The sequence below is a fragment of the Oratosquilla oratoria genome, chromosome 7, assembly GCF_046742065.1.
Source record: "Oratosquilla oratoria isolate Oo_2021 chromosome 7, ASM4674206v1, whole genome shotgun sequence".
Classification (NCBI taxonomy): Eukaryota; Metazoa; Arthropoda; class Malacostraca; order Stomatopoda; family Squillidae; genus Oratosquilla; species Oratosquilla oratoria.
In genome coordinates, this window is record NC_134783.1 from 34,301,894 (window position 1) to 34,310,218 (window position 8,325).

General features: G+C 39.7%; 1 long non-coding RNA gene across 4 annotated transcripts in view; it reads left to right on the forward strand.

Annotated features, from left to right (window-relative positions):
• LOC143026911 (uncharacterized) overlaps positions 1-6,654 on the forward strand; it is an 8,204-nt gene extending 1,550 nt beyond the window's left edge. For 2 of the 4 annotated variants that reach the window (XR_012966543.1, XR_012966541.1), the window contains exons 3-9: positions 3,783-3,875; positions 4,064-4,156; positions 4,346-4,434; positions 5,312-5,404; positions 5,593-5,682; positions 5,938-6,028; positions 6,219-6,654. This is a non-coding gene — a long non-coding RNA (uncharacterized LOC143026911). The remainder of the gene's footprint in view (positions 1-3,782; positions 3,876-4,063; positions 4,157-4,345; positions 4,435-5,311; positions 5,405-5,592; positions 5,683-5,937; positions 6,029-6,218) is intronic. The other 2 variants (XR_012966544.1, XR_012966542.1) reach the window with 2 other exon arrangements.
• The last annotated feature ends 1,671 nt before the right edge of the window (positions 6,655-8,325 follow it).

The following is an 8,325-nucleotide window of genomic DNA, read 5'->3' on the forward strand; positions in this document are numbered from 1 at the left end:
ATATGCAATTTTCTTGGCAGAAATAAAAAACAAAAGTTATTAAAACAGATGTTGTAAGTAACGAAGTTGTGCCGGATAAATGGCACGCCATGTTTATGATAGATGGTGACATCAAAGAAATGAAAGGATGATAAATTCGCCTAACCTAACATATATTTAGTAAATCGGTACCTGTAATTTAAGGTTATCGGGATCGTCGTCACGGATGTTGGTGGCGTGTTCACTCTTTCTGATTGTGGGGTATATAGGTTTTTCATAGCTTGAAGGAATGCATGGATTTCAGCTCTATAGCATTCCTTCAAGAATATATACCTTGCAAGGTACTGGTGGAAGTACCGAGGGCATACACTAGGCCTCAACTGGAACGAACAGACGGAAACACTTGACAAACGACAAGATGGCACCCCGATTCTATGCTAATGACTTCGTTTGTTAGTATATTTGCTTGTAGCAAGGTATTTTTTATTTTTTATTTCCAAGAAAAATCACAGAATACGTTCATGTATTATAATTTACAAAATTTATATTTAATTTTCTAACGCTATATCGCGTCCATGTACACAACTGAACAAATGCCATGTGCTGTTAGTCAATCATTTTGAGTACTTGGTTGACTGGAAAGCATTGGCGATTTGGGACAGGGCTTGTCAGCAGAGAAAAAACTTATTTCGACATGTCATATGTAGCAGAAATAATTTTCATCTCGGAAACAACCTTATCGGCAATTTTGACTTGTCAGTCTGTAGTATAACCCTATCTAGATGGTAACATATAATAGTATCTGGACAGCTCTGGATGGTCTATCTTTTATATACCAAAACCTTTTTCCTACTTTTAAAGGAGGTAGCCAAGTCAAAGGCAACACATGCCTGCTTGCTAATGAACTTGTCATTGTCATTAGTGAAGTAGACAACTTGCCTGGTCTCCAAGGCACCACCAGTGTCTATGGTATCACATATTCTCAGGATGAATGCACCTAGGATATTGATGTGCCCATCATTGGTGGGGTTTGTGTGCATGGTAACAGGGATGAGGTGATTGGCCTTCAAACACAGACAGCAGTGCAGCTTCATCCCCACAAGGCAGGATTGGCACCCTATGTCATTAAGCATATGGTAGCATAATGTAGGGGGAATAGGAATCTGGGTGCTTGGAAATCAATAGGGATGGCACAAATGGACACTGCTACAGTTGGCTGAGGGTCATACGCGCATCTTTCCCATCCATTACGTAAGTCATTGTAGGCGTGGTGGTCAAGCAATGCTGCATCTCCTGTCGACAGTAAAGATGCTGCAAGGGAAGCTTGCCTCAGTAACCTGCCTGATATCAATGGCATTGTAAAGGGCATTACAGGCAGTACTCACAGACTTAGACTGCTTGGTGTTGTAAGGTCAAGATGTTCTGTTCTTGTATCCGCCAGGACACGCATAATTGAAATTGCCATGGATGTGGTCGTATGCAGGGCACATTCTCTTGTGGCTAAAGCGGTGGTTTTCTCTGTGGCCACAATACTTGCAGACTACTTGTTCAGCTATATCTGGTGGTTTGGGCTTTTTCTTCCTTTGAAGCTGGTGACTGAAGCTCTGTGTGTGTCTGTGATATGACTGGCAGAGCGCTTGCCACTCTTGCCTCAATGTATCTGATGGTTTCCTTAAGAGACCTGCTGATTCTGGTTGCCAAGCCTTTCTAGTTGGATCTCCGGGTCACTGATGCCTCTGGTTATGGCATCCCACAGCACTTGGTTGTTGTAGTCAGTGTCCTGGGTACAGGCTGGATAGTGGGCTGTGAACTTGCATGTGCTGGCTTGACCACAGAAGCTTGCAGCTAAGTTATGGATTGGCTCATCATGATCTTGGCACAAATTATGAAGTTGCACACAGGCAAACCATGCCAATTTTATTGCAAACAACAAAACCTCTAGATTGCCTTTAGTTATCTTCAGTTTGATAAGAGAGCATCAGCAAGAATTGGCACTTTTTGGTGAATCAGCATTGGTGAGTTCTTCTTCTTCTTCTTCTTCTTCTTCTTTCTTCTATGGGTGTCATATCACTATGACTAAGTGGGACAGAGTAATGGGACTGGGGATCTTGCTCTCGGTATGCTTCTTTGAAAAGTCGAGGCATAAAAGGGATTGCTGATGGGAGATGTCTCACATGACTTAATGCTAACTAAAATTTCTTTGGTCTCAAGATCAGTCTCCAACAAGATTATAGACAACTACTGCTTTAATCATGAGAGGCCCAAATGAATGAAATCATCCAGTTCAATTTAATGGGAAAATTGTAGGTTGGGTCAATATATTTGAAGATTTATTTAGCTCTTATTTTCTATGACTTGAGAGGGTGCTCCCTCTACAGAGCATTACCCAGAAATACAATACGCATGCTGTAAAAAACCCTACTGATATTACGGGGGATCAGGACTGTCTGATAGAAAAAATATTAATAAAATATTAAAGGTTTTTTGTATATCGACTTGATATTTTTACAGTAAAATCAAATTATTTTCCATATTCCATGAGCATTTGAACGATGTATGTCTCTTCATCTGTCAGTCCATATTATGTCATTGATGACGTCAAATGTTTTCAGATCTTAATACTTTACCTAGACTAACCTGCTTTTGCATGTAAAATCTCAAATACCATGCAAGTGTTTTTTTTTCTCTCTCTCTCTCTCTCTCTCTCTTGATAAAATTCCCTCTAGCAATATAATTTATAATTTTAACCATTTTTCAAAACTTACATGAGAAAGGCACAACATTCATGTGTTAGCATGCTAAGTTTGAAGATTTTTTTTTTATTTCTCCTCCTTCTTCTCCTCCTCCTCCTCCTCCTCCTCCTTATCCTTCTTCTTCTTCTTTGCCTTTATCAACTTTTATGGGTAAAAGCCTCACTTCTTCTTCTTCTTCTTCTTCTTCTTCTTTGCCTTTATCAACTTTTATGGGTAAAAGCCTCGCTTCTGGGATGCTGTCACAGGGTTATTTTTTAATCGGCAATGGCCACCTTCCCTTATCACCGAACAAGTGAGTGCCACCCATTGCAAAAGGTTAATTTCATCATAAAGCACAAATATTTGCCCGAGTCTGTATGATAACTAAAAGAAAAAGGTGTCAAATGCCACTAGATTTTCACACAAAACAAAGGGAAATGTCGAGAAAAAGACATGCAGAAAAGAGCTGTATTTGGCCACATATAAGGTTCATTCTTGCATGTGGCTAATACGCCCACTGTCCCTTACACCTGCTTAGCACATGTTAGCCATCGCCAATGGCTAAAATTAACTTTCCTGCGTATTTTTTAATAGTGTTGGAATGTAGATCCATGCAAAATGAAATTTTCGATTAAAAAAAAAAAAAATAATAATAATAATAATAATAATAATGGCTCTCCAGACCATCGGATCCCCTTAAATAATAATAGGTGGGAGATGTCTGACTAGAGGAATGCTAACTTAAATTTCTTTGGTATTCAGGTTAGAAATTTCTTTGGTATTCAGGTTAGTCTCTTATCAAGATAATGGACAACCATCACTGCACCCATCATTGGAGGCTAGAGTTTGATATTGTGTAGCATGAATTGGTGGGGAATTTATAAGTTGAGCCAATGTTTATTTAGCTCTCGTTTAGTTTTTATGTTGATGCCTTGTCAGGGTGCTCCCTCTGCTGAGCGTTACCCTAAAATACCAATATCCATGCTGTGAAGACCCTGCTGATAGTAAATAATAATAGGTGGGAGATGTCTGACCTAAAGGAAAGCTAACTTAAATTTCTTTGGTATCCAGGTTAGTCTCTATCAAGATAATGAACAACCATCACTGCACTCATCATTGGAGGCCAGAGTTTGACATTGTGTAGCATGAATTGGTGGGGAATTTGTAAGTTGAGCCAATGTTTATTTAGCTCTCGTTTAGTTTTTATGTGATGACTTGTCAGGGTGCTCCCTCTGCTGAGCGTTACCCAAAAATACAATATGCATGCTGTGAAGACCCTGCTGATAGTAAATAATAATAGGTGGGAGATGTCTGACTAGAGGAAAGCTAACTTGAATTTCTTTGGTATCCAGGTTAGTCTCTATCAAGATAATGAACAACCATCACTGCACTCATCATTGGAGGCCAGAGTTTGACATTGTGTAGCATGAATTGGTGGGGAATTTGTAAGTTGAACCAATGTTTATTTTAGGCTCTTGTTTAGTTTTTGTGATGACTTGTCAGGGTGCTCCCTCTGCTGAGCGTTACCCTAAAATACAATATGCATGCTGTGAAGACCCTGCTGAATAGTAAATAATAATAATAGGTAGATGTCTGATAGGAGGAAAGCAAACTGAAATTTCTTTGGTCTCCAGATTATTCTCCAACAAGATCGTGAACAACCACTGCTGCGATCATCCTGAGAGGCCCAAATGATTGAAATCATCTACCTCGAATTGGAATTGTAAGTTAAGGGTGGCTTTTCATCTAAGTTCATTTTTATATGGCTAGTTAATGGAAATTATAACTTGAGCCAGTGTGTGGGGAACTTGTTTAACTTTCATTTCCTTGTGTGATGACTTGTCAGAGTGCTCCCTCTGCTGAGCGTTACCCAAAAATACAATATGCATGCTGTGAAGACCCTGCTGATAGTAAATAATGATAAAATGGGAGATGTCTGACCAGAGGAAGGCTAACTTAAATTTCTTTGGTATCCAGGTTAGTCTCTTTCATGATAATGGTCAACCATCACTTCTATCTTCTTTGTAGCACAGAGTTTTACTTTGTGTATCATTAATTGGTGGGGAATTTGTAAGTTTATCCAATGGTTTTTTAGCTGTTGTTTTATTTTTATGTGATGACTTGCCAGGGTGCTCCCTCTGCTGAGCGTTACCCAAAAATACAATATGCATGCTGTGAAGACCCTGCTGATAGTAAATAATAATAATAGGGAGATGTCTGAAATGAGGAAAGCAAACTGAAATTTCTTTGGTATCCAGATTATTCTCCAACAAGATCATGAACAACCACTGCTGCAATCATCCTGAGAGGCCCAAATGATTGAAATCATCTACCTCGAATTGAAATTGTAAGTTAAGGGTGGCTTTTCATCAAGGTTTATTCTTATGTGGCTAGTTAATGGAAATTGTAACTTGAGCCAGTGTGTTGGGAATTTGTTTAACTTTCATTTCCTTGTGTGATGACTTGTCAGGGTGCTCCCTCTGCTGAGCGTTACCCAAAAATACAATATGCATGCTGTGAAGACCCTGCTGATAGTAAATAATAATAAATGGGAGATGTCTGACTAGAGGAAAGCTAACTTAAATTTCTTTGGTATCCAGTTTAGTCTCTATCAAAATAATGGACAACCATCACTGCACTCATCATTGGAGGCCAGAGTTTGACATTGTGTAGCATGAATTGGTGGGGAATTTGTAAGTTGAACCAATGTTTATTTAGCTCTCGTTTAGGTTTTATGTGATGACTTGCCAGGGTGCTCCCTCTGCTGAGCGTTACCCAAAAATACAATATGCATGCTGTGAAGACCCTGCTGATAGTAAATAATAATAATAGGTAGATGTCTGATAGGAGGAAAGCAAACTGAAATTTCTTTGGTCTCTAGATTATTCTCCAACAAGATCGTGAAACAACCACTGCTGCAATCATCCTGAGAGGTCCAAATTATTGAAATCATCTACCTCGAATTGGAATTGTAAGTTAAGGGTGGCTTTTCATCTAAGTTCATTTGTACGTGGCTAGTTAATGGAAATTATAACTTGAGCCAGTGTGTTGGGAACTTGTTTAACTTTCATTTCCTTGTGTGATGACCTTGTCAGGGTGCTCCCTCTGCTGAGCGTTACCCAAAAATACAATATGCCATGCTGTGAAGACCCTGCTGATAGTAAATAATAATAAATGGGAGATGTCTGACTAGAGGAAAGCTAACTTCAATTTCTTTGGTATTCAGGTTAGTCTATCAAGATAATGGACAACCATCACTGCACTCATCATTGGAGCCCAGAGTTTGACCTTGTGTAGCATGAATTGGTGGGGAATTTGTAAGTAGAAACCATGTTTATTTAGCTCTTGTTTAATTTTTAATGTGATGGACTTGCCAGGGTGCTCCCTCTGCTGAGCGTTACCCAAAAATACAATATGCATGCTGTGAAGACCCTGCTGATAGTAAATAATAATAATAGGTAGATGTCTGATAGGAGGAAAGCAAACTGAAATTTCTTTGGTCTCCAGATTATTCTCCAACAAGATCGTGAACAACCACTGCTGCGATCATCCTGAGAGGCCCAAATGATTGAAATCATCTACTCGAATTGGAATTGTAAGTTAAGGGTGGCTTTTCATCTAAGTTCATTTTTATATGGCTAGTTAATGGAAATTGTAACTTGAGCCAATGAGCTGCTCCCTTTCATCCAGCCGTGTTTATAGTTTTGTGCTCAACCAACCATAGCCTGCATAGCACATGAGCATGGTAATATTAACCACTTCCATACGGTGATGCCTACATAGGTGGCATGAGGAGCAAGTGGGTACTTGATGATGCCGACGTCGGCATCTTGATTATATTTATTGTAGTCATACCTACGTAATCTCCATTCTCTCTAATCTGGCTTCATCAATTTTCTATGGTTATCAAAATACACGGGTGAAAGAGAACGAACGATTGAGCACTGACTTTATTTTTTATTAATGCGATTATTATGACGCAACATGGCACGTCGGGCAGCTAATGCTTCCAGATGGTGCGATGTGCCCCGGAGTTCAGAGGTTAACCACTTCCATACGGTGACGCCTATGTAGGCGGCATGAGGAGCAAGTGGGTACTCGATGATGCCGACGTCGGCATCTTGATTATGTTTATTGTAGTCGTACCTACGTAATCCCCATTCTCTCTAAACTGGCTTCATCATATTTTCTATAGTTATCAAAATTCACGGGTGAAAGAGAACGAACAATTGAGCACTGACTTTATTTTTTATAATGCGATTATTATAACGCAACATAGCACGTCGGGCAGCTAATGCTGCCAGACGTGCGATGTGCCCCGGAGTGAAGAGGTTAAATGACTGGTACCCACGTGGAGAAAACAGTGTTTTCTTAAATTTTTTTGCCATTATTTTGGTGGTTTTACATTGTGAAAATGGCATCTAGTGATAGTGAAGTGGAGTACAAGGTTCCTAAGATTACAAGGAAGAGAAAAAGAAATTATACAGAGTGGAAACAGGCAGATGCCAGACTGAAAAGGAACAGTGGACAGGCATATTTTAGACGTAGAAGGCAACAGGTGGTCAGGGAAAGCAAGGTTGGCCCTCCCTGCCAATGTCAGGAGAAGAGCTATACTTGTATTGGTGAGGAAAATGTGAAGGAAATTTTTAAGAGTTACTGGGGTTTAAAGGACCATTATGGACAGAGTGCATACATTGTTGGTCATATTACTGAGGTGGAAGTGAAACAAAGTCGTGTGAAGGATAGACCCAGTCGGCAGACACGTAATTTTCTATATACAGTACAGTGAAGGTAAGCCGTGTTGATATCTAAGTGTGCCATAAGGCTTTCTTAAGCATTCATGACAATACAGGCATATGTGTCCGTAATGCCATGAAGAAAGTTACACCAACTGGTGTGCTGGCACCAGACATGCGTGGTAGGCATACTCCTCCAAATAAAATAAGCGAAGACAGGAAGCAGTGTCCAAAACCACAGAAACAGTTTGCAGACGGTTAGTAATCATTACTCGAGAGCTAAAACCCCACATCGCCAGTATCTCCCCACAGGTGTTAATCTTGGCTCTTTGTACAAAGGTTACCTGGAATTAATGAAACAGGAAAACCGTGAAAATGATGCTGTCTCCAAGGATTACTATGAACGGGTATTTAATAATGAATTTAACAGGTTTTGAACCCCCAAAGTCAGATACATGTAATCTGTGCGACAAACTTGCCATGGAAAAAAGACAGTTGGATAAAGACAATGATGCTGCTAGAATCGAGGACATTGATCGGGAATTAATGGTGCACAAGGCAACTGCTAATGCAGGTCACATGATTATAAAGAATTTTAAAAAAATATATGAATAGTGAGTTGATGGTTATTACAATGGACCTGCAACAGGCACTGCCCACACCCAAGTTAAGTAGTGGCCTGCAGTTTTATAAACGCAAATTATGGACATATAATTTTGGTATCCACGATGATAAAGCCAACAAAGGGTACATGTTCTGCTGGAATGAGACAGTAGCTAAGCATGGCTCATGTGAGGTGGTGAGTTGCCTTTTTTATTTCATTAATAATTTTGTGCCCGACACTGTCACTAAGTTAGCAATTATTAGGTGACAACTGC